Source organism: Desmodus rotundus, chromosome 12, assembly GCF_022682495.2.
Source record: "Desmodus rotundus isolate HL8 chromosome 12, HLdesRot8A.1, whole genome shotgun sequence".
In the NCBI taxonomy this organism is placed as follows: domain Eukaryota; kingdom Metazoa; phylum Chordata; class Mammalia; order Chiroptera; family Phyllostomidae; genus Desmodus; species Desmodus rotundus.
In genome coordinates this window covers 26,782,830-26,806,749 of record NC_071398.1, presented here as the reverse complement: position 1 = coordinate 26,806,749, position 23,920 = coordinate 26,782,830, and the positions used below count along the sequence as shown (strand labels likewise).

The following is a 23,920-nucleotide window of genomic DNA, read 5'->3' as shown; positions in this document are numbered from 1 at the left end:
CTGTACTTATCCTGAAGTAAACAAAGAAGCATCAATGATTTAATTGAAGGAGTGATCAGATCCAGTGTAAGCCACTGGGAGTTACATTAGGGAAAAGTAAAGACAGGTGTTTCAAAGCCAAAGTGGAGAGTCTCACCTCTTCCAGGGAGTCATAATAAAAATTAGAACTGAGAAAGTGGTGCTGAGAATAGAGCCAAAGAACTGATGGAAACTATTGGTTTCATAGAACAGACCAATAGGAATTTGTCATTGCTCCTGAAAATATACATTGTAGAGGAAAAACAACAACATAAACAAATGGAGGTGAATGAACCATGGAGAAGCATAGAGATGAAAAAGGATGCCAAGCCAAGGGTGGGGTTAAGAGGTTTCAGAATCTCATGGAGTGCAGAAGTCAGCAAAGCAGAGAATCAAAATGACGCTGCTGATGAGGATAAGATAAGGAATGTGGAGCTTGCAAATGCAGATAGAAGGAAAAGTCAGGGAAGAAAATAATCAAATATCACTCAGATGGGAAAATGGTAATTTACTAACAGAAAAATAATAATGTCTCTTTCAAGAATTCAAATAAAAATTGCCCACTGGAGAGTCTGTAAAGCTCCCTCTTAGAAATGTTAACAGGAGTCACGTTCCTGTATTATCAACAATTCTAAAACTAAAGCATTTGGAGAAAGAATAAATTCTAGTTCATATACTTAACTATATAAAAAGCCTATTCTAACATTTTGATTGTAACAATAAGTAAGAACTAATTTAGGTTTAGGCAAAAAAACAAACAAACAAACAAACAAACCCACACCAAACTTCCAGGTGATACAGGATACGACCCTGGATAATGTGCCTTGCATGGATAAACAATTTGAATTTACATTTCCAATAAAAAGCTAATTATTTAGTTAACAGATGACCCCTGATTGTAGGTTTGTAAAGACCATGACTAATAATTGTAAGCCTAAATGAATTTCTGAGATTCTACATTCCAAGGAGGCCAGTGAAGCTTTGGTACTTTTCTCATATTACCCCTGATCAACGTGTAGACATTAAATTAATAATCATCTGTCAGTGCTGATGTGGAAAGTAAGATAAATAAATTTTAAAATTATCTTATTCTGCAATGGATTTTGCCAGTGTTTGACTTTAAATTTAACAGGACTGATGTCCTCTCCCCACCAACACCTCTCGTAGTCACTCCTGTGAAGCAGAAGTCTTCCAAGATACTGAGCTGGGGGGCGGTGGGGGCTGCCTCCCATGGAGTAAGTCTAGACCATTAGACTCCGGAAGTTAAGAAACCAGCTTAACTGTGGTCAATTCAGGTTTGTCATACTCGACTGTGCCTGTCTGTCTGTCTGTCTATCTTTCACTGCATTTAATCTGGTCTGGTCAATGAGGCATGAAGGCACAGCAGCCCTGAGTTGGCTATCCCTAGAAAGTCCTGCTTTCAAGGTTGCCTCTTGGTTGGCATCTGGGAACTTAGTTTTGGGATGGTTCCCACTATTCCCTAGTTGGAGGAGTGGCCCACTGTGCCTAACCTGTTTGTACAAAAATATATATGGTTAATGCCAAACAGCTGCTTTCTTTCTGGAATTTTGGAATTTTACTGTAACGAGCAGGGGTACCTAGGTGATCAGCACTTGGTACAAATTCTGGGCCCTGAGACTCCAATGAGCTTCCCAGTAGACAGTTCACATGTTGCCACAACCCACTGTTGGGGGAACGAAGCACACCCTTCACGGCTCCATTAGGAAAGGACCCTTGGGAACTCACACCTGGTTTCCTCCATACTTCAGCCCCTGCAGCTTTTTCCTGTGCTGATTTTGCTTTGTATCTTTTCACTGCAATAAATCTTAGTCATGAGTATGATTATGTGCTGAGTCCGTGAATTCTAAAGAATTATCAAGTTTGGGCTTGGCCTTGGGGACCCCTCACATGCACAGCATCCATCAACATTTTGCCAGAAATAGTACTTTGAGAATGCACTCAGACAACTGCGCTCAACAACACAGATTAATTAAGAGAATGTATGTAAAACACAGAACACAGCCATTGGCAGATAAGATGGGCTCTATAAATAGTAGTCATTAATATTGTTACTCCAACAGTCTTAATAATAATGCTAAAAAATAGGAGTCTTCTTTGCCACATCTTTAAATATCAGCTGTGTGCTCTGCACCCTGCTTCACACATAGTAACCACTCACTAGATGCTTGTTAAATGAATTATTGGGCCTTTATTTACAAAGTGCTGTGCCAACACAGTAAAGGCCATTTAAAGCGTGCTGCCTCAGCTCTCTCAGAGCTCACAAATCTAAAACAAACACTATCAGTAAAGACAGAGCTGCAGATGAAAACACAGACAGAAAACTCAACAATAAAAAACAAAGGGATGCAGAAAAAGAGAGTGGTCAATGTACTTTCACCAAACAGAAAGTGTGACACTTATGTATGTTTCAAACCTCGGAGGCAGGAGTGTGGATGGACTTCAGATTTCTCCGTTTCTATAGATGTGAATTAGGTGGTCCTGTGAAAGCCTTTCCTACAAAGCTGATAAACCCATATGGGAGAAGGCGCACAGCTGATGAAGACAAACACTCTTGAGAGGGTGATGATGCACTTCCAGAAAGAAATCTAAATCTAAGCCAGTTGGATAAATTGTCTGTTCGATAGATTTCTTGTTCCAGTAAAATTTCACCTGCACTGACACTAAGGTCCCACAGATGGACTGATCATTAAGTATAATTACCTTAAGTTCCAGCTTGCCCAGGACAAGGCTCCACCCATTACTAACCATGTGTTGGGTAAAGCTTCTTAACCTGCCAGTGCCTCAGTTTCCTCAACAGTCAAATCAAGGTAATAACAGGACATACCTCACTGGGTTCTTATAAAGGGTAAGAAAAGCTGTCTGGATAGCATCAGGTACCTAGATATGCTTGAAAACACTGTTTTTGAGGGTACTTCCACCTGAGCCAGGGAAGATGAGACATCGACTTAACAGGACAAGTGTGCCAGAGGGGTGTATGTCTGTTTTCCAAGAAAGACAATGTCAATTGGCTATGCTTCTCTTTCCCGTTGATCTGGAGGCAGCCTCCAAATCTTCTTCAACATAGGTCTTTGTTTTGGGCTGAATTGTGTTGCTTAATTTCCTATGTTGAACTGTTACCCCCCCATGAATGTATTTGGAGACTTTAAAGGGGCAATTAAGGTTCAATAAGGTCATAAGGGGTGGGTCTTCAATCCCATATGACTCGTGCCCTTATAAAAAGAGGAAGAGACCCGAGGGATGCACCCACAGTGAAAGGCCAAGAACACAGCTGCCTACAGACCAAGGAGAGTCCTCGGGATAAATCAAACATGTAGATACCTTGATCTTGTACTTCCGGCCTCCAGAACGATGAGAAAATACATGTCTGTGGTTTAAGCCCCAGTCTGTGGTATTTTGCTATGGCAGCCTGAGCTGACTCCAATAGTCTGCAAGAAGACAGTCCCCTAACACAGCCACTTTCTGGGAGTTCTCCCAAGTACTGCTACTGTCCCTGAGGCGGGGACCTCTGCTTGTTCCATGGGGATCCTCTACTACTGATCTAACGCCCTAAAGCTGCCGTGGATCTCGTGACCAACACTGGCTGACTCATTCTGCCTGGGCCTCTACAACACCCTATAAATCCAGCCCATCCTGAAAGAATCATTTGCCTCCTCAAAACATAATTCATTTAGAAAACTCTGGTTTGGGTTTACATTGGCTGCAAATCAGAAAATTTTGGGAGAAATCTTTAAGCACCAGAAGATGGCCAACTTAGTTTTGGAACAGCTTCTCCATATAGCATGAGATTCTTTTGGGTCCCTATTCCTCCCAGTCACCCCCACCTCAGTAAATGGCAATCTGCCATTCCTTTGGGCTCAAAAGTCTCCTAATCACCCTCAAAACCTCTTCTTTCACAGCCTACGTGTAATCCAGCAGCAAGTAATGTTGCATCTCCAAGACATGCCGCACATCTAACTCCTTGTCGCCTCCACCTTGGCCACTTTAATCCGAGCTGCACCCTCTGTCACCTGATTTACTGCTACAGCCTCCTGCCGGCCCTCTGCTTCCACTGCAGCCCCTCAATCTCCTTCCCACAGGCCTACCAGGATTCCTGGTGAAGGATATGTCAGATAGCATCCTGCCTCTGTTCACAGCCTTCGGTGCTTCCGATTTCTCTCAGAAGCCAGAGGCCATGCAAAGGCCTACATGGTCCTGCATGATCTGCCTCCTCCCCCTCCTGTCTTCCTTTAACATATCAAGCTCACTTCCACCCCAGGGCCTTTGTACCTGCTGTCAGGGCTGTTAAGAAGGGGTCCAGGCCCTGGGGAAAAAACTGGGGCATACTAACAGAGGTGGAACTGCTAAAATATTTCTATAGGGTTTTCCTTCCCAGACTGTAGGACCTTGTCCTTTGTAACACTCTCCCCAACCTGGCTGCTGTTCAGCTGTGTGATTCTCTTCCCCTCCAGACATCTGCACAGCTGCCCTCCTCCTGTTTCATCAGATCTCTGCTTAAATATGCCCTTTTCACAGAAGCCAGCTCAGGCCATCATGCATAAAATAAGATATTGCTCACCCCTTCCTTTCCCCGTCCTCCTCACCCTTTCTAATTTTACGCAGGGGATTTTATCATCACCTGCTTGCTCTCCTGCTGTACGTTCCCCGAGATCGAGGACTCTGGGTCATTGTTTAGTGCTTCGAACAGTAGCTGACAGGTAGTAGGAGCTGAATAATTATCTGTTGAATTAATGAGTGTGTGAACAAGTGAATAAGTGGGGCAGGTGGAAAAGATAAATACACTTCAAATAAACTCAGTCACAGGAAGTAGAGTGACTGGAATGATGACATACCTTTTGGTCCTTTTGACATGCTGGGAACCCCAGAATGTTTGGGAAAGGTTCACAGTTACAGGCAGCTGTGAGAGTTAGCCAGCTTGATGCCCCAGCTTGATGGGCCACAAAACAAGGCCATCCTGGGGTCATGGTGTTGAAGACAGGCTTGCATGTCTAACCACAACAAGTGGATCTTTTGCAGATTAAAAAATATTAATTGCCTTTGGTATTCATTCTGTGTGTAGAAAGGGCTTTCCCTTCTCCCCTTGCATGTGAGCGGCAAAGCATCCGGGTGGTAAAGCACTAACTTCATTTCCTCTTCCCATTCATCTTTTTTATTTCTGACTTAAGGAGCTAACCCTGCTGCTCTCCCTCTGCAGTAATAACTTATAACTGAACTACTGCTGATCTCTCACATTAATGAAACTTCACTCTATTTCTCTTAAGAATGACATAGGCAGGCCTGTTAAACAGCCAGTGTGACAAGACAGGTACTATATTTGGAATGGGAGGCGAAGTGTTAGCCCCCGGACCTGCACTGATTCGTGGCTTCTTAAGCTTTCCTTGAGAAAGCAGCAGAGATGCTAGCAATAGCAAACACGGGGCATTTTGCAATGGCTGACTCATCTCTCAGACCTGAATAAATGATTCACTCCAGGCCCCAATTCTGCTCGTAGCCCAGAGGTGAGGATGACAGAATGCATGTGTTCTTTACAACTAAAGTTAGAATGAAAGGAGGATGTCTTCATCTATCTATGCTGGGCCTATTTCTCTATGACTTAGAGGCAACTTTATATAGAAAGGACAAGAAAGCATTCAAAAGGAGATGTTCAGTGTCTTAAAACATGAATCAAGATTGTTGAATAAATAGTGTGCTTGAAAGATTTCACCCAATCAGAACCTTCAGGTGGCTGAGATGACAGAGCCCAGGGTCTTCTCTGCTGGTCCAGCCCAGAACCTACTTAGAAGCAACCTCCGCAAGAGACAAAGACCACTGTGGAGACAGAAACCCACTCACATGTTTTCCTAGGATTTTAACTCCTATAGAAATCCCACGTCAATGCAGAACAGAGCAGCTCAAACCTAATGGACCAGCTTATGGGAGAAAATAAGACCCACTACTCAGTCTGTACCGCATTTTCCAGGTGGAGAGGAACTTCATAACCAGGATTCCAAGGGGAGGGACCACAGTGGAACAACAAGCTGATGGACTTTGACATTAGAATACATGGAAAGAAATTCCCGTATTCCTCTGCCTCTACTTATACAAGCCCGAGCATAGTTATTTCACCTCTCTGAGCCTCATTTCTTTAAAGCACCACCCACCATGTAAAGCATAGATGGATTACCAATATCAGAAGACATACTTAATGTTTACTGAGGCACTTTTCAGGTGCCCAGTTCTGTGCACATAACATGCAATATCTCATTTCATCTTGACAACAGCTCTAGGAAGTAGGTCCTCACATATCTTTCTTCTTACAGATACGGAAACTAAGGCTCACAGATTAAGCAATTTGCCCCAAATTATATAGCTAATGAGAGGGAAAGGATAATATTAGAACACAGACCTGTGTAATGCTAAAGATGGCATTTCATCTGTGACTTCCTAGACCTGCACTGTCTGAGACAATAGTCACCAGCCATGTGAGTACTCAAACTTAAATAAAGGAAAGTAAAAGAATCAGTTTCATAGCTGCATTAGCCATAGTTCAGTGCTCAGTAGCCACCGTATTGGACTGCCCCACATGGGACAGTGCAGATACAGAACGTGTCCATCATTGCAGGAAGTTCTATTGGACCACAGTGGTCTAGTCCTCTGAAATAAAAGCACCTGATGTGTAGGAGGCATTAATGAGTGTGAGGTTTAACAATTTAAGGGTGGAACTGGGATGGTTCCTCAGCCTAGCTCCTCTACGCTTGGTCACAGGGGTTGATCCAGGTTGTGGAGACAATCATGTAATTTGAGGATCCTCTTACATTAGAATAAAATTCAGCAGCAGGAGCAGGGCTTCAGAAGGGGCCATTCCAAATAAAGTGCCCTGAATGTCCAGCTTCTGTTGTTTCACAGTCACTTGCTTCTGCCTCAGGAACAAAGCACACACTTGGGTGACCAGGCTAGAGTCATTTACATATTGCCGTGCAGTGGGGTCCCGGCCAGTTTTCTGCTGAGGTGTAGACAACTACTCTGCTGCCTTCTCTCAATGGCCACGCTGGTGTCCCGAACATCTCTCTGGGCTGGAACTTCCTCAGATTGCTGTCAGACACGGGCAGTTTCCATGATGCCACGGAAACTGTGTGGCATCTCCTGGGTTTTCCGCGCCCCTCTCTGCCCTACCCTTGCCCTGCTCATCCTTCTTCCTGGGTCTCCTGTCATGTCACTCTGCCCTCCCTCATTATTTTTTATTTTTCATGATTTCCTAAATATGGCGGTGAAATTCACATACCATAAAATTAGCCACTTTAAAGTGAACAATTCAGGGGCATTTGGTGTTTCACAATGTTGTGCAACCACCACCTCTGTCTAGTTCCAAAACGTCTCTACGAAAAGGAAACTGTATGCCCATCAACTGTCACTTCCCATTCTCTTCCTCGCCCAGCCCCTGGCAGCCAGTAATAAGCTTTCCGTCCCCATGAATGTACCTCTTCTGGGTATTTTCTATCAGCGGATTCGGACATCACCTAACCTTCTGTGTCTGGCTTCTTTCCCTCAGCACACTGCTTTGGAGGGTCATCCACACTGTGGCGTGGACCAGTACTTCACTCCTTTTTACGGCTGAGTCCTATTGCCCGGATAGACCACCTTTGTCTATCCGTTCATCGGTCCATGGACTCCCTTACCTCTATGTTAGCTGAAATGACCAGAAGTTGGGGAGGTCAATGCCAAACCCTCTCCACAACCATCTTTCCAGAGTGGCTGACCATGGGCTTCTCAGGAAGGCATGTTGGCACCCAGCGGGCATCTTCACGTCGATTGGTTCTTTCTAGTCTCATTAATTAAATTTTTCTCACCAACATTATCTAAAGTGTGACTTCTATAATGGTTAATATTTCTTACAGGATAACATTGATTAAAAGGTTTGTTTTTTAAGTGTGGAATATATTGGCTTAAATAGGTTTCTTAACTGCAGTTTTTAAAAAATATCTTATTGTGTCAAATATGCACTGGGAATTTCAAAGAAGCAATTACAGTTTCCAAGATTTCCCAAATGTTCATGTTTTCCAAATATTCCTGAGGGAGCACAGAGCTCCCTTTGGTGTGAGTGTGTGTGCTGAAGGGCATCTCTCAGTTCTTATGTTTCCCAGAAAGAGTTTGGAAACACTATTCTATATTAATATCTATATCTTTTTTAGGTCTATGTAATTGTGGGGGGAGGAGCCCACAAATCACAGTGGTTGGTGCTTCTACTGGGCTTAAAATAGTTGTGTTTGGAATCACAAGTTAAATATCTTAAATGCATTTAAATGCAAATTATTTCTGAATTAATCATATAAGCTATAGAAAATGTCATGAGTTAAAATTGCAGTTGAATGGTAACAACTCATAATGTAACACAATATCTATTAGGAAAATATCTGAATCCTTCAGCAGTTCATAGCAAACAAGTTTGAGGATCTGAAAGGAAGAGAGTTATAGAAAAAGTATCTTTGCAAAATGCACATTATAGCATATATTCTTAGTACATACATACATATATATGTAAACACTTAAATATAATCTGCTTAAGTGTGCTGTATAGTTGGAAATTGTGTTTCCGAATAATATCTACATAATTTTCAAAAAAAATAAACTTGCAGTAAATTATCTAGATCTTAAGGTACCAAAGACAAATGGCCTTTGCTGGAATTAGTTCTCCCTCAGGGCTAAGAAAATGGAATTTGTCTTCTGCGATGAGAAGAAAAAAATTTTAAAACAACACACAATAAAAAAATGAGCATTGGTGAGTTCTGCTAGAATCGCATTACTCGTGTTTCTCATAATGAAGGGGGATCTCCAGCCAGGTGGAGCACTAACATGCCAAGACTCTACAGAATGGAGTGTGGCTGGTGAAGTCATGACTTGGTTGGATGGATGGTTCCCAAGTGTGAGCACACAGAGCTCCCAGCTACCCTACAGGGTGTGGTTTACCTTTCTCATTTACACCAGGGTTCCTTGGCAGCAGCATTATTGGCATTTGGGGCTGGGTGGTTCTCTGGGTTCTCTGTGGTGTGGGCAGTCCTGTGAATTGTAGGATGTTTAGTAGCATCTCTGGGCTCCACCCCCTAGATGCTAGTAGCACCCTCCCCAGTTGTGACAACCAAAAATGTCTCCCAACATTCCCAGCTGCCTCCTGAGGGCCAGCATCACTCCTCCTTGAGGGCTACTGGTTTACAGTGAGCAAACTAAGCATTTAAATGCTGTACGGAGCCTGGGCTCTGGAGGGGGAGGCAATGGGTTTGGCACTTAGCGCTTTCATCTGCCAGCAATGTAACCTGCCTCCTGACACTTCCCTAAACTTCATTTCTCCACATGAAAAATGCACAAAAATGATCTCTGTCTTCAAGGTTCTCAGGAACATAAGCTCCTGAGGGGACAGCAAAGGTGTTCTGTTCATTTTCAAATCCCTCAGGTCTGGAGCCATGTGCTTGGAATGCCACCAGGCAGTTAGATTTGAAGAGACTGCCTAGGAAATGCACACTGTCTGAGCCTGACACAGTCAGTGTGTGGTCAAGGTTGGCTGTGGCTATTTTGCATAAGTTGCACTGGGGCAGGAGCCTAGACTTGGAGCTGTCTGGGTCCAATGCCCGAGTGCTATTAAAATGAAGACTAGTTCAAGGTCAGGACCAGGTGTGCTGGTTGGTACCTGCCTACTTAAGCTATGTAATCAATACCCCACCCAGTCCCCCATCTCTCTAGTGGATAAGAGGGCCTCAGAGCAGGCCATTTTATTTGGGGCTGACTTCATGCTAAGTGATGGATCCAAAGTAGTTATGAGTCTGAGACTGCTCCAAACAGAGATAAAAATCACGTGTCCAATCATTCCCTGATTCTCACTGAGTCTAAAGAAATCATTGTGATGACACTAAAGGAAATGAGGAAAGTGTGAAAGAGGCCTGGAGATTTGTGCTCTGGTGAAAAAACAAACACACATGAGAAAGATGACAAGCTGCTTCCAGCCCTTAAGAGAGAGCCAGTGAGGGTCCAGTGAGAGTTACTTCTCTCTCTGGTTATCACCCTATTCACAGCCAACAGAAGAGGGGAGCCCCTTGCTCACACTGCTGACTACACTATCATCCCTAGGTTCTAGAGGTGACTGTAGCTGGGGTCAAAGGTTAAGATCATCTATTGATTGCCAGCTGTGTGACCCTGCATAACTTATTCTGTGCCTCTATTTCCTTATCTATAAAAGGTGGTGTGGTGATAGGTAGAATGATGGTGCCCAAAGATGTCCACATCCTAATGCGTAGAACCTGTGAATATGTTAGGACACATGGCAAAAAGAAATTAACATTGCAGATAGAATTAAGGTTGCTCCTCAGGTGAATTTACAATGAGAGGATTATCTTGGATTCTCCAGCAGGGTCCCCTGTAATCATAGAGTCCTTAAAATTGGGACAGGAAATGAGTAGAGGAAACCGGAAAGATGTCAGTGTCAATGTCAGTGTCAGCTCACCATTGCTGACTTTGAAGATAAGAGGAAGAGTCCATAAGCCAAGGACTAGGAGTGGCCTAGAACCTAACCAATTCTCTCCCCAGCCTCCCGAAGGAACCAGCCCTGCCTGTTGATACTTTGAATTTAGCCCAGTTAGACCCATATTTGACTTCTGATCTGCAGAACTATAACAAAGTTTTGTTGTTTTAAGCCACCAAGTTTGTGATCATTTATTATGGCAGAAATAGTAAACTATTAAAGGTACCTAACTCATTGAGTCAATGTAAGAATTAGTGAGATAATGTCTACAAAGGGCTGAGCAAAACTCACAACTCATTACTTTTCATTTTGTTACTGTGTTACTCAGAGTAAAGGTCAGGTGTAGCCCACAGGCAGGGCAGCCCCCATGGGCAGCTCAGGCCTGTACCCAGCTTCCTGAGCAATCCTCTGACGTGAGAAATTCCAGGGAAAAATAAAAGAACAACAATAAACATCATCTTGAATGCTACATCTGCACAGTGATTCCTCTTTGGCAAAGCCTTTTTCAACCACTATTCCATTTTCTCAGGAAGCAGTGTGCAGATGAACTTGGGTGGCCCCTGCCCTTGATCTGGAAATGTGTGTTCACTGCGAGCCTCCATGAACATGCCCCTGGGGAGCTAGTCCCTGAGGGGACTTAGCTCACCTTGCCATCATATGAGGGCAGCACACATTTGCCCTTTCCTCTGAAATCTCCAGAAAAGGGAAATTTACAAGGTTCCTTTGGGGACTATGATCTCAAAAACTTTTATAATCAGGTTATCAGTTCCTGAGGGATGTGAGGGCCTATCTAGTCCAAGGATCTGCACACTTTTTCTGTAAAGTCACAGAGAGTAAATACTTCCAGCTTTGCGGGTCATACCCTGTTGCAGCTATTCAACCTGCTGGCGTAGGATGTAGCATTCAGGATGAAGCTCTGCATTACATACTCAGAAGGAACAGAAAATGCATTCATAATTAATTGTGAAATGCTGGTCCCCCAGTTTTCTGAGCTTTTATGACCAGCTGCCCAAGACCTCCACCTTTCCCTGTGCTATCCCCCAGGAGTTCATGATCAACTGAATGTGCAGAGGGTATAATCAACTCGCAAAGAGCGCAGAGCTCTCCTCCCGACTTCTTGTTAAACGTGGTCAACCTGGTCTAGGGCTAATGCTGTTTGACATGATCAGCCACTACTTCATGAGGACACATTCTCTCTGTTTGCTTTCACTTTATTCCACCTTCAGGTGCCTGGCCTGGTGCATTGAACAAGGCTCATTTTGGCCCCCATTGCAGGCAGGGAATGAGCATCCACAAGTGACAAGGCACAACTAAGTCCTTTTTACAGAGTATGTATTCTTGCCAACAAGATGCCAGAAAAGATGGACTTTGCTTAAAAGAGCCCATCATGCAAACTTCTGAACTTTCAGAATAAAGAAAAATAATATGGAAATGATCTTGTGGCACCTAATGCCTTACTGTGAGGAAAAGATAAGCCTTCTTCATAATAAAGTTCTTAAAACAGATGCCAATCAAGTGAATCAACAGCTAACAGCTCTGGCCAAGTGTATTTAATAAATAATTTTGAGATCCCCACTGATAAGGCCCTAGAGAAAAAAGAGTTAAAGCTTGGAATTTTAACAGAATGTTCACGTGGCCTGGAGATTGAGCCAAACTAAATGGGAAGGACAGGCAACACATAGAGCACTCCGCAGCCCTCCACACAGGGATTTAGAATAAGAGGTCCTCCGGTTTACTCTGTCTGGGAGGGCACTTTAAGGCTGAGCTTTATCTTTTATCTCCTTCCCCCAGTGCCTGGTAGGTAGTGGGTTCTCAACAAATGAATGCATTTTTGAATTAATTTCTATTTCATGGAAATGTGAATGTTATTGTTGACTTGCTCAAACAAATCTTATCTTCCTGAAATGCAAATTGGATGTCATGCCCTTGCTGAAAACCCTCCTGGGCTTCCTGGGTATAAAATCCAAATTCTTTACCTTTCCATGCAAGGCCTGGCAGTACCCAGCCCCCGATTTTTCATCTCACCCCAAAGTACAGTTTCTATTTTCACTATGAGTTTTGATTCACCTCCCAGGTCTTCCTGGGCGAGAGTGACATTAATCTGACACGTGTCACTCTGACTTCAGAGACCCAGAGACGGGGCTCCCATCTCCCACTTGTCCTCAGTCCTCCGCTAGCAACCAGGGCAGTCTGTGCAAAATCCAAATCTGATCGTGTCACTCTTTGGCCTAAAATTCTCTAACCCCTCCCCATCACCTGGGGGTAGTATGTCTGAGCTCATTCCTTAGCACACGGGTCCCGCTCTCCTCGCTGGTGGACTTCATTTCCTGTCTCCTGCAGGAACCCCACTTGGCCTCTCCTCCCAGGATGTCTTAGGCTCTTTCATCTGTTCCTTCTCCCTGGAACACTCTTCCTGCCCTGTCCACCTCCCTGTCACTTGGCTAACTCCTCCTCATTCTTTTTGTTTTTTTTTTAAATCTTCACCAGAGGACATGCCCACTGATTTTAGAGAGTGGGGAAGAGAGGGAGAGAAACATTGATGTGAGAGAAAAACATCCATCAGTTGTCTCTTCACTGAGCCCACAACCTGGGCATGTGCTCTGACGGGAATCGAGCCTGTGACCTTTCAGTTTACAGGAGATGATCCTCTAACCAACCAAGCCACACTTGGATCCTCCTCCTTCTTGAGCACTTGCTTTGATATCATGTCGTCTGGAAGGCTGTTTCAGACCCTGCCCTTGGTGTAGTTGTCTTGTTACAAATCATTGTCCCCAGGGAGATCATGAACTTTACAAGGACAGGGGCAGTATCTCTTGCTGTGGGGCCCAGGATGAGCACAGACATTTTGTCTATTTAAGCCAGACAACTATTTGAGTGAACAAACCATGCAACATGTTCAGATCCTTGAAGAGGCCAGGCCTGTGCTGGGTGCTGCCGAGCAGGACATACGGGGTCTGTCCCGGGCTCCCTGTAGGACATGGAGCAACATTTCTGGCCACTAGGTGCCAGTAGCACCACTCCCCTGAGTTGTGACAACCAAAAATGTCTCCAGACATGGTCAGGTGTCCTCTGGAAGGCACAATCACCCTTGTTGGGAACGGAAGATGTCAAGGATACTGAGAGGGAAAGACAGTATTCTTGTCTTCAGACTTCCCAAACAGCCTGGCCCTAAATGTCCTCTCTCAGTGAGGCCTGCCTGGACCACGCAGCCCCTCCTGTCAGCCTCTGTATCTTTAATTTTATTTCCAGCACTCATAACCACCTGACATGTTATACTCATGTCTGTTATTGACAGAGTTCCACATGCAGGGACTTCATGGTTGTTCACTGCTCTATCCCCTGTACCTGGAAATGGTAGCTGGCATTCCACCAGCATCTGCTGAATCCTTCACTCTTGTGGTTGACTTGAATCCCACCTGATAGGGTTGCTGGGTGTGTGCTGGCCCTGAAGGGCACACATCCTTTCAGTAGTCCCATTTCTCTCCACTTCCCTTGGCCAGAAGAGAAGGTTCAGCTGGCAAAAGCATGTGCTCCTTCATGCTTTTGTTTTTTTCCCTCTGGGATTCTGCCCACAGATTGTCCCAGTTTTAAATCTACAGTGGTGAAGTGATCCGCTCAAATTAAACACTAAACGGTGGGCTAGACAGAATTGAGATGGGTAACCCACCAGCAGCTTCCGAGCCTCAGATGAGGACATTGGTCCATTTGTTTTTGTGTCCCATCACAGGGACACAGGGCTCTGACCTGCTCAAGAGAAATTCAGTCCCCATTATGACATTATTCCCCAGGTAGTTCAAAAGGGGGCCAAAGCTGGCTTCACAAGGGCCCCCTGGTCAATGGCAGCTTCCTCCTCCCTTGTCTGGGCCGCTTAGAGAGCTTCACCATGGTGATCCACCCCTCATTACCAACTTTTCATGCTAAAGGCTGCAGGAGCCTCTGAGGGAGCCGACAGCTCACTTTCCAACCGCATCATCCTTTGACACCTGGCCTCAGAGCCGTAGTGCTTGAGTCTAGAATCTTACCTGGTCTTTTGTGATTGGTTTAATTAGGTTCTGGTCCTCACATCCAACTTTGCACATAATCTCCTAATTTTTTCTTCCATCATTCTGCCCTCCAACCCAAGAGTGTCAAGCCCACAAGAGGAAAGGGCAGCCTCTTTATCTTGCCTTTTGCTCCTCTCTCCTTCTAGCCCATTTCCCAGACAAACTCCTCCTTCCCTCTGCTGCTCATTTTCACCAAATGAAAGGATTTCTTTTTGCAAATAGGTGATGAGTGAGTGGTGGGAGCTAGGAATGGAGGTCTTCTCTGTGCTTGCAGGGTCTGGTCCCAGAAGGTTTGGCCACAATACCTATTGCCAAGGAATAACAGAATTCCAACAATGTATTTTCAGTAGTTAGACAATTACCCGACTTGTTCTTTTATTTATTTATTCAATCTTCACCTGAGGGCATTTTTCTCACTGCTTTTAAATTTTTTTTTTTAAGAGACAGAGGAAGGGAGAGGGAAAGGTTGAAAGAAAAACATCATTGTGAAAGAGATACATTACTTGGTTGCCTCCCATATGTGCCAGACCAGGTATCAAACCTGCAACCTAGGTATGTGCCCTGACCAGGAATTGAACCCACAACTTTTCAGTTACGGGATGACACTCCAACCAACTGAGCCACACCAGCCAGGGCTTAACTTGTTCTTATTTGCAAATTAAGCAGGTTAGATAAAAATGGGTCTAAAGGCTCTTGTAATTCCGATGTATTGTGGTTCTTCAGCACCTTATGAAAAAAATGCCAAGTCATTTGAAAAAGCAGCCTGATGAAGTAGATTTGGTTGTACTGAGAAAACAAAAGCAAAAAAAAAAAAGTTGACCATCACACATTTATTCATTCCATGAACACGTGGTAGGTCTAGCCTGTGGGCCAGCTGCCTTGGGTGTGAGACCTAGCATGGGATGGATAAAGTTGAGGGAGGGACACAGGGTTCTCCCACCTGCCAAGATTCAAGTTGAACCACTTGTAAGCTAATAACATTTAGAAAAATATGTTGCCACAGACATGGGTGAGGAAGCAGCTTTGCTTAGTGGACCAAATAAATAATCAGTCAGTAGCATCCCGGCACTCTAATCCAGCTAGGCAACTGCCTCAGCAATGTCATTTAACCTCTTCATGCCTCAGTTTCACCAGCTGCACCTGGCAGATAAGGCCAGGATGCAAAATGAAGTGCTTGGAAATGGGAGGAACCCGACTGGAAAGAGTCAGATGGAGATGCTCGGAGGTACTGGGGTAGGGAGAGGCTGCGGCCAAATCCTGAATTACTTCTTTCTAAAGTGACTCAGAAGACAATCTGTTCATTTGTTTATCAAATTCTGTTTCTCTGCCTTGCAATTTTTTAAGAGCTTATGTCAAAAGAGACATTGGAAAGTAGTTAACTTCAGATATTCACTCAGAGTCAAGCAGCTGATTGAGGGGAAATAAGATCTTTGATGTTCTCCTATTAAGTGTTAGAAACTCCTCCATGTATTATCTCATTTGAAATTCATAAGAGACCTAGCTGGTTGATGTTACTGTTCCTATTTCTAGCTATGAATAAACTGGAGTACAGCTAGGTTGTACTAACTCAGTGGTTCTCAAACTTGGCCTCACAGTGGAAACACCTGGAGAGTTTTGTAAAGATATTGATGCTTGGTCCCACTCCAAGATATTCTGATTTAATTGGATTGGAGAGCAACTTGGGCACCAGGGGCTTTAAAATCTCCCCAGATGATTTTAATGTGCAGCGAAGTTTGAGAACCACAAATAACTTACTCAAGCTTATAGATCTAATAAGGCGGAAAAGCTGGTTCTGCTGACCCCAGGGCCAGCTTCCTCCTATCAGGAATCACCTTTGCCTGTACCAGCTCAGATCTCTGAAGACATTTTCATCTGCAGCCTGAAAGGCTGGTTCCTGAGAAATAAGCAAACACTCGGTAACATGGCATTTAACAGTCATCCAAAGTCTAGACAGGATGGAGCAAAGGAGCCAGGGACAAATCTGCCCGGCTCTCAGGAGCCATTAACGAAACAAAAACAAAGACAGTTTTGAAGAATATGGATTGGATTGAGAGGGCTTTCAAATGGTGTACCAGAACACCTGGAGGAATAAGCACCTTTAAGGCACAAATGTATTACCCCAGCAGGACTATAATGGAATTGGTTCAAAGGCCACTTTCACCGAAGCAAATTAATGAAACAGGCCAGCTGCAGTGGTGTTAACCCTTAAGAGTGTTTTTGGACCCGGGGCTCTCACGTTAGTGAGCATCAAAACAGGCTGGGAGGCTTGTCAACACCCAGATTGCGGGGCCAGACTTCCTTACCCAGTAAGTCTGCATGGGGGCCTGGGAATCCGCATTTCTAACAAGTGCCCAGATTACGATGCTGGTCTAGGGGCCCTGTTTGGATGATTTCCTTCTATGAAGTGACACGTGGTGGTACTAACATCTAGCCATTTAACTGCAGGCTGGATGCCTAGCGACTGCTTTCACCTCTGTCTCACCTGCAGGAGCTTCAACTACGAAACGGGTCTGCTCCCCACTGCAGAGCACTCAGGGACTGCACTGAAGCACCACCCTCACGCATGCCACTCCCGGACTACAGCAGCGCCAGCAGGTGATGCGGCGATCTCACCATCTTCTAAAGAGGGGAAAATGGGCTGGGAATCGAGTAACTTGCCAAAGATGGCAGTGCTAGGACAAAGAATGAGGTGACCGATATTCACCCTTTTTCACCTATAAAAATGGCAATTTTGTATGGTTCCTTCGATCACAGAGTCAAGATCCTAACCTCAGTAGGTCAGATTCCACAGCCTGAGCTTTAACCCAAGTTCTGTCTCCTCCCAGTTAGGGCTCTCTCCCAGGCTGTGTGTGTTACTGATTAAAAGGACCGTTACGTTATTGGAAGTAAGGATGGTGGGTGTGAAGCCACACTCTCCCAAGCATGGACTACCTGCCCCCAGGGAGCCGTGCCTATCACTGACTGACTCTTAGAACAAAACTGTGCTGATGACGTGCTAATGCTGATGATGACAACACCCATCCCAGGCCCCTTGCAAGCGCAGCTAGAGTCCATCATAAGATCTAGCTTCTTCCCTGACATCTTAGCATAAGACTTAGAGATGGCTCTGCCTCAGGGCTCAGAGGTTCTGGAAAGCACGGTGGCAGTCACCCAGCTCTTCTGGACAGCCAAGGAAGACTTGCTCCCACCCACTTCTGAATATCATTGGAGAGGAGTTCAGGAAGAGGGGCAGCAGTGAGGACTTCGCTCGCATGGTGATTCTCAGATGGGGGCAATTTTACCCCCATGGGATGACTGGCAATCTCTGGAGACATTTTTGATGGTCAAGAGTGAAATTGGGATGCTACTCACACCTGGTAGGTAGAGGCCAGGCATTTCTAAATGTCATGCAACACAAAGGTCAGACCCCCACACAAAGAATTACCCAGCCCAGAATGTCAATAATGCTGAAGTGGAGACCCTGCACTGGAACAGTATCATACATGGCTGGGCATTTCCTATAGCAACACTGTTTCTGGTTGTGTTGCATGTGAGCCAGGTTTTAGGGTCCTTCAGCCAATTCTATAAAGCTACCTGTACCCTTTAATAAATCCCTTTCTTTGTACATTAGTTGAAAGGATTTTGTTGACTACAGAAGCCCTAGAATCCCTACTAAGAAAGATGGCCATGGGGGAGACAAGGATAGAGGATGAAGAAGGATGTAGCTTGTCCTAACAATCAAGGGCTGGGGGAGCATTCCGAGTATTGTGCAAATATTACCAAGGGCAGCACAGTGCTATCAAGGTGATGCATGCATCATCCATGGATAACATGCAAATTATTGTAAATAGGTTAATCGCCTAAGTAGCTCTCTAATCTGGGTAAGTCTACATTCCCCAATTGTCTTACAGTCACTAATGTTACGAATGCATGTATTTCGGCATGACAGCAGCTTTTTTCACTTTGATGTGTTTTCTGCCAAATTGTCTTGGAGCCACACACAGGTTCGACTCAGGGCAGAGCCAGACAAGCGACAGGAAACACAGAAGCAATGATACCCTCCGTCTGCCAGCTTGAACCCTCTTAACCACAAAGTCCAAACTTATGCAAGAAAGCTGGCTCAAAGGAGAGCAAAGTATATCCCAGAAAATGTGAACCACTGTTCAGCAGGAGACAGTGAAACCCTGATCATGTTCTGCGGCCAAGAACACAGGTGGTTCCAGTTACCAGTTCTATAATTGAGAAGGATAACAGTATTAAGCTCATTTTATGAAGATTAAATGAGATGATCATTTAGGTATTTAGTGTGGCGCCTTGGCACATTGTAAATGTTCAATAAATGTTAACACCAACATTAATAACAATAATATATCTTGGAAACCACTTTGGCCCTCAGCTAACACAGAGGTAAAGACAAGATAACAAACCGACTTCACAGGTTTGTGTATGTAGAACTCCAGGGAGTTCTTGAGTACTTCATAGGTGCTCTCAATAAATGTAAGTTCTCTCTCTCATTTCAAGTGCTCCTTTCTTTTCCCTTCCAATTCTGACATCCCCATTTCTCCACGCATCTCCCACCTTGGAGAGCAGCTCAGGGTGAAGGTCTCAGGCCCATGACACAGGTCACCTGCCCACTACCAGGGCCCTGATTCCTGTTTTACCTCTTGTCCCCTGCTGAGCCCAGCCCAAACCCTCCACCACCTCCTTCCACCTGCCTGACAGGCTGTCTCCCACTCCACTCCTGTCCTCCCATATTGACAAATTTGCAGCCAGCAGATTATATTCACAGTGTGAGGGAATCATTACCACCTGCTAATGTTTTTATAGAATTTCATAAACTTGGTCATTCATGAATCCTTTACAGTACTTTATTCCAATGAAGAGTTCACAAATCACTCAAATGCTGGTGAAATGCATAATAATGAGTAATATTTCAGGAGGCTTTGCATTAATATGTCAGCTTCCAATACTCCAAGAGCTAAATTATTTTGCTAGGTGCCACTTCAGGTCAGAAGCTTGGAAAGCCCTTTTGGGAGCTGGGGTAGGGAGAGTGGGCAGGTGGCAGTGGGTCATAGTATAGGATGGTATTTAAGAAGAAATAGATCAGCCAGTCAACCCCCCTTTCCAGCCCCACTAAGTGGAGGTCCTGGGAAAGAGGCCTAGGAATTCGCAGATTAGATATCAGAGCCTAGTTGGAGGTAAAATAGGAAGTGTTTCTTAATGATTGAAAATGCAGGGTTTTAGAGGTAGAGAGAAATAGATATGGATCCCAGATTCAATACACACCAGCTGGGACACCTTGAAAAAGTTATTTAACAGTTGTTTGCTTATCTGTAAAATGTTGTTATCACCTTCTCTTTAAGTCTCCTGTGTGAAATGGATTAAATAAGAAAACATATACGGAAGTGCTCAGCACATGTAGTGTTTAATAAACAGCAGCTTTAATAATGATACACAGGGGGGCCAACGGCCAATTTACCCCAGATTATTTCTTACTGTGCAGTGCCCCGGGTTTGGTTCAGAATGCTTTCTTGTTGGATTTGGGAAATGTTAACACACTAGCATGGACTTGCGTGTGAGGAGCATTTAACTGAAACAACAACATTGGAGCAATTATAACGGCAAGTCGTTCACCCACATGCTCTGTGCATTTTAAACTTGCAAGAGGGGAAACTACAATGTGGGAATTGGAGACCTAGGATGCAGCTCTTTGAAGACATGTTTGCTACCAACCATAATGCCCGTCATGAACACGAGGGACCCAACTGTTGTACTAAGGCAGCAAATTGTTTCTAAATAGGCCCTTGAACTGGACCAGAACTATAACATTCTTGTGCTCAAAGTGCACTAACAAGACAGTAACCCAGGACTCCAAAATCAGAAATAGGAGAGCCAAGCATAGAGCAACAGGGGACCTTCCTCAGCAAGGACATGAAGAGAACAGAACAAAGACAATGGAAGAGTGAAAGGTGGGGGTACAGCATTTGGAAGTGGACGCTCATGGGGCTGGTGAAGTGTGGCTGAGAACCAGGCCACAGTTTGGCCATTGTCACCCCGTGCTCTTGTAGGACACTGCATTCCCACCAAGCACCAGCAGTCTCCACTGGGCGCATGTGGCTCTGTGTGAACCAAGCTACGCAATGAGCACAGCACAGCTTCCCAGCATGTCCCCTGCACACACTGGTGAGAACTTCCAATCAGTTCATTTCAAAACTAAGCCTAGGCATTAACATGAAAGCCACAGGGCAGTGGGAACCCTGGCATATCTTGTTTCCCAGCATATTCTCCTAGCACCCCGGGGGTGCTCCTCACCTTGTAGATATGCAATCACATATATGTAGACAGAATCAATGATCAATCAGTACATTATGAAACTATTAAAAAAACCCTGAAGCTGACTCAAGGAAAGTTTGTGCTTGAGATGCGCTGACTGGGCTGCAACTCAGAGTGCTCGGAGATTTCATTTACCTCCCTTGGCCTCGCACAGACAGCACTCACCTCTCACTCGGGTAGTGAGGTCATACAGTGCTTACTATGTTTCTGGCCTTGTTCTCAATGCTTAACATGCATTAACTCATTCAGCCGATTCAAACCCTATGAGATCAGCATTATTACTATTCCCATTTTACAGATGAGAAAGTTGAGGCAGCCACCCTGCCCTAGTTCCCACAGCTAGTCCCCGACAGCCATGATCTGAATGCAGCCATTATGGTCACATGAAAAATTATTTTTTTCACTGCTGTGATACTCTATGGCTTCACTTTACAGAAAAACATGAGAAGCTCTAAGCTGGAGATTAGGTTCTATTTTATCAGCTGGTTAACAATGACTAGTTGATACAAGCTAATAATTTCATCTTTTATTAGTTAATACAAGCTAATAATTTCATCTTTTAAGAGGTGCTAGTACTCTCCCCACTTTATGGACGAGAGGCACAAGATCAGAGAGGGTAAGCAGGTTGCCCAAGATCACACAGCTCAGTAAGTAGCAGCACAGTTTTCTGACCTCAGGACCCTTGCTATTAATCACTATTATCACCTGGATACCACTGAGATAAAAATAAAATCAACTACATTTTCAAAAAAATTCATGTGGATTTCATTCCATCCTAGCCCCTGATGCCTTTGTGAAAATTAGAGGCAGCCTTGTCTGGCAGACATGCCCGCACTGCAGTGCGGCTCCTGGGTAGTGAACCATGGGCTGGCTCAGGCCTTCTTCTCACTCAGTCACCCCCCTTGTGCAGTGAGACCCCTGCACAGTCTTAGGTGACAGCCATGCGCTCAGCTCTGTGGAGGACAGAGGAAAGGGGTACATCATGATTCAGAAATTCTTCTTAAAGAAGTTTATAATTGGCATCTTTGGCAACCTCCAAGCCAACGGGTTGACCAGAGACTACTTTCTCATCACTCTCTTTCAACCCTTTAATGTTAGTTTTCGAATTCTTTTCCCCACCCTTCTGACTGCCCCTGGGGGCCTTCACAGCCCCTGGAGATCCAGGCCATTGTCATCTAAGAAGAATGTTCACACCGAAGCAGGTCCTGGTTTATGGTGCCCAGAGGTCTCTCCGAATGTGGAAGGACACCCAAAAGGGTGACTTTAATTTTTAAACCACGTTTGGTTCCCACAAAGATCAGGTAGCCATGGATGCATCCAAACTCCTGCTCAGCTCTTCAAACAGCCCCTGTGGTGTAAGCCCAAAAAGGCATCTTTCAGCCGCTCATTCACCAGTTCTCATTCCTGACAACCAGCCTTTTTCACTTTCTCTGATTCACGCTTGTCCTATCTGCAGGCTACAGAACACTCCCCAAAAGATCTTCTTTATTGTTTATCTTGTACCCCTTAAATCCACCGGGGATTTGTGGAGATCCAGCTTTGTTCAGGAATCTCTCTCTCTGATACTTAAAACAGGGGCAGCGAATGGTCACATGAAAAATGCTCTGATGTTTGGTTCATGCAGGATAGAAGGAAAAACTCAAGTCTGAAGTAGACGTCAACCTCCTCAGGTTGAAGGCTGGAAACTGACATTAAAAACTTGTGGAACTTAACTAAAACATTAAAAAATATTCAGGGAAAAAACTAGTAAGAGCAGCTATGATTAATTGCTATGTGTTCCCTGAAACATTGGAAAAAATAATTTTATTTCATCTTTTACAGTCCTTTGAGGGGACAGTACTATCCTTACTTTGTGGTTGAGAATGAAAAGATCAGAACAGGTAAGTTGGTTGTCCAAGATCACACAGCTCAGTAAACAGCCGTGCTGACTCAAATAGAAATTAGCTACCCCAGAGCTCTTAATCACTATGCTACAAAGTTACAAAATTCATTGTCTCCTTTGTTCCTTGTGTCTGCCAATTAATGGATATTCCCATGACAGGCACGGGAAGAGAAGAGGGCATCTACCCATGGCCTGCTGCTGGCTTTTCCTGCAGCAGCTGGATGCCCCAAACTGCCAGGACACCTTACTCCCAAGGCCAGTGGGCTGGGACTTTCTGAGGACACCAATATTTAGTTTCCATAACAACCCGATCTCCCTTGCTGGGTGTACAGCAAGGTCACACTGTTCACCCTTTGGCGATCTCTGATAGATAGAATCCCTTGCAGATGCTGGCAGCATCCGCCCTTTGGCAACGCTCCTGAGAGGGACATCGGGGAGGCAACCCCATCCTCCCAGGACCCGGGACCCTCAAGCACATTGCTTAGCATGAGGTCTACTGGACGATGGGGATTCCACAAACTTCCATCATGCCACTGTATTAGTCCAGCACTTTAATGCCTCCCGGGCCTCACACTGACTTCTTCTTACTGAAACTCACACCAATCCATCTGAGTAAGATGCAAATAAACAAAGTGTTATTTGTATTTCACAGCTGGGATCCTGAGGGCCAGCGCCTTCCCGAGGCCAACAGCTCATGGTGACAGAGCAGGCGAGCTAGACATAGGGCACCTGTTCCCCAGCCAGAACACTAGACTTTCCAATGTGATGTCTCTGCAACCCCTGTCTGCAGAGAAGATGTGAACCTTTTGTGGAAGGGGGATTAGGATGCTCTTATGTGGTTTTTGACCAAGAAAACCAGAGATGCCAAATCTGGTGCTAGTAATTGGCCACCATCACCTGACCCCAATGCAGGGAGATGCTCATATGCTGAGCAATGGAGACCGCAGGCAAATGTTGGCTGGGCCTCGTTCCCACTATGCCTGCTTCCAGAATGGCGTACTGTATCCCATGGAGGGCTGTTCCTGGAAATTGCTAGGAACTCCATCTATTGCTCAAAGAATGAGCTTACTACCCTCAGAGGCTTGCATCCATAATAGGCTATGAACACAAAATCGTTCTGGGGATGTGGTAGAAAAGGGGTGGGACTGACCTCCAGTCCAT

The 23,920-nt window shown here is 44.8% G+C and overlaps 1 protein-coding gene across 1 annotated transcript in view; it reads right to left on the bottom strand.

Annotated features, from left to right (window-relative positions):
- The window catches only part of CDH13 (cadherin 13), a 1,057,449-nt gene that overhangs the window by 471,779 nt on the left and 561,750 nt on the right, over positions 1-23,920 (bottom strand). The window lies entirely within an intron of this gene.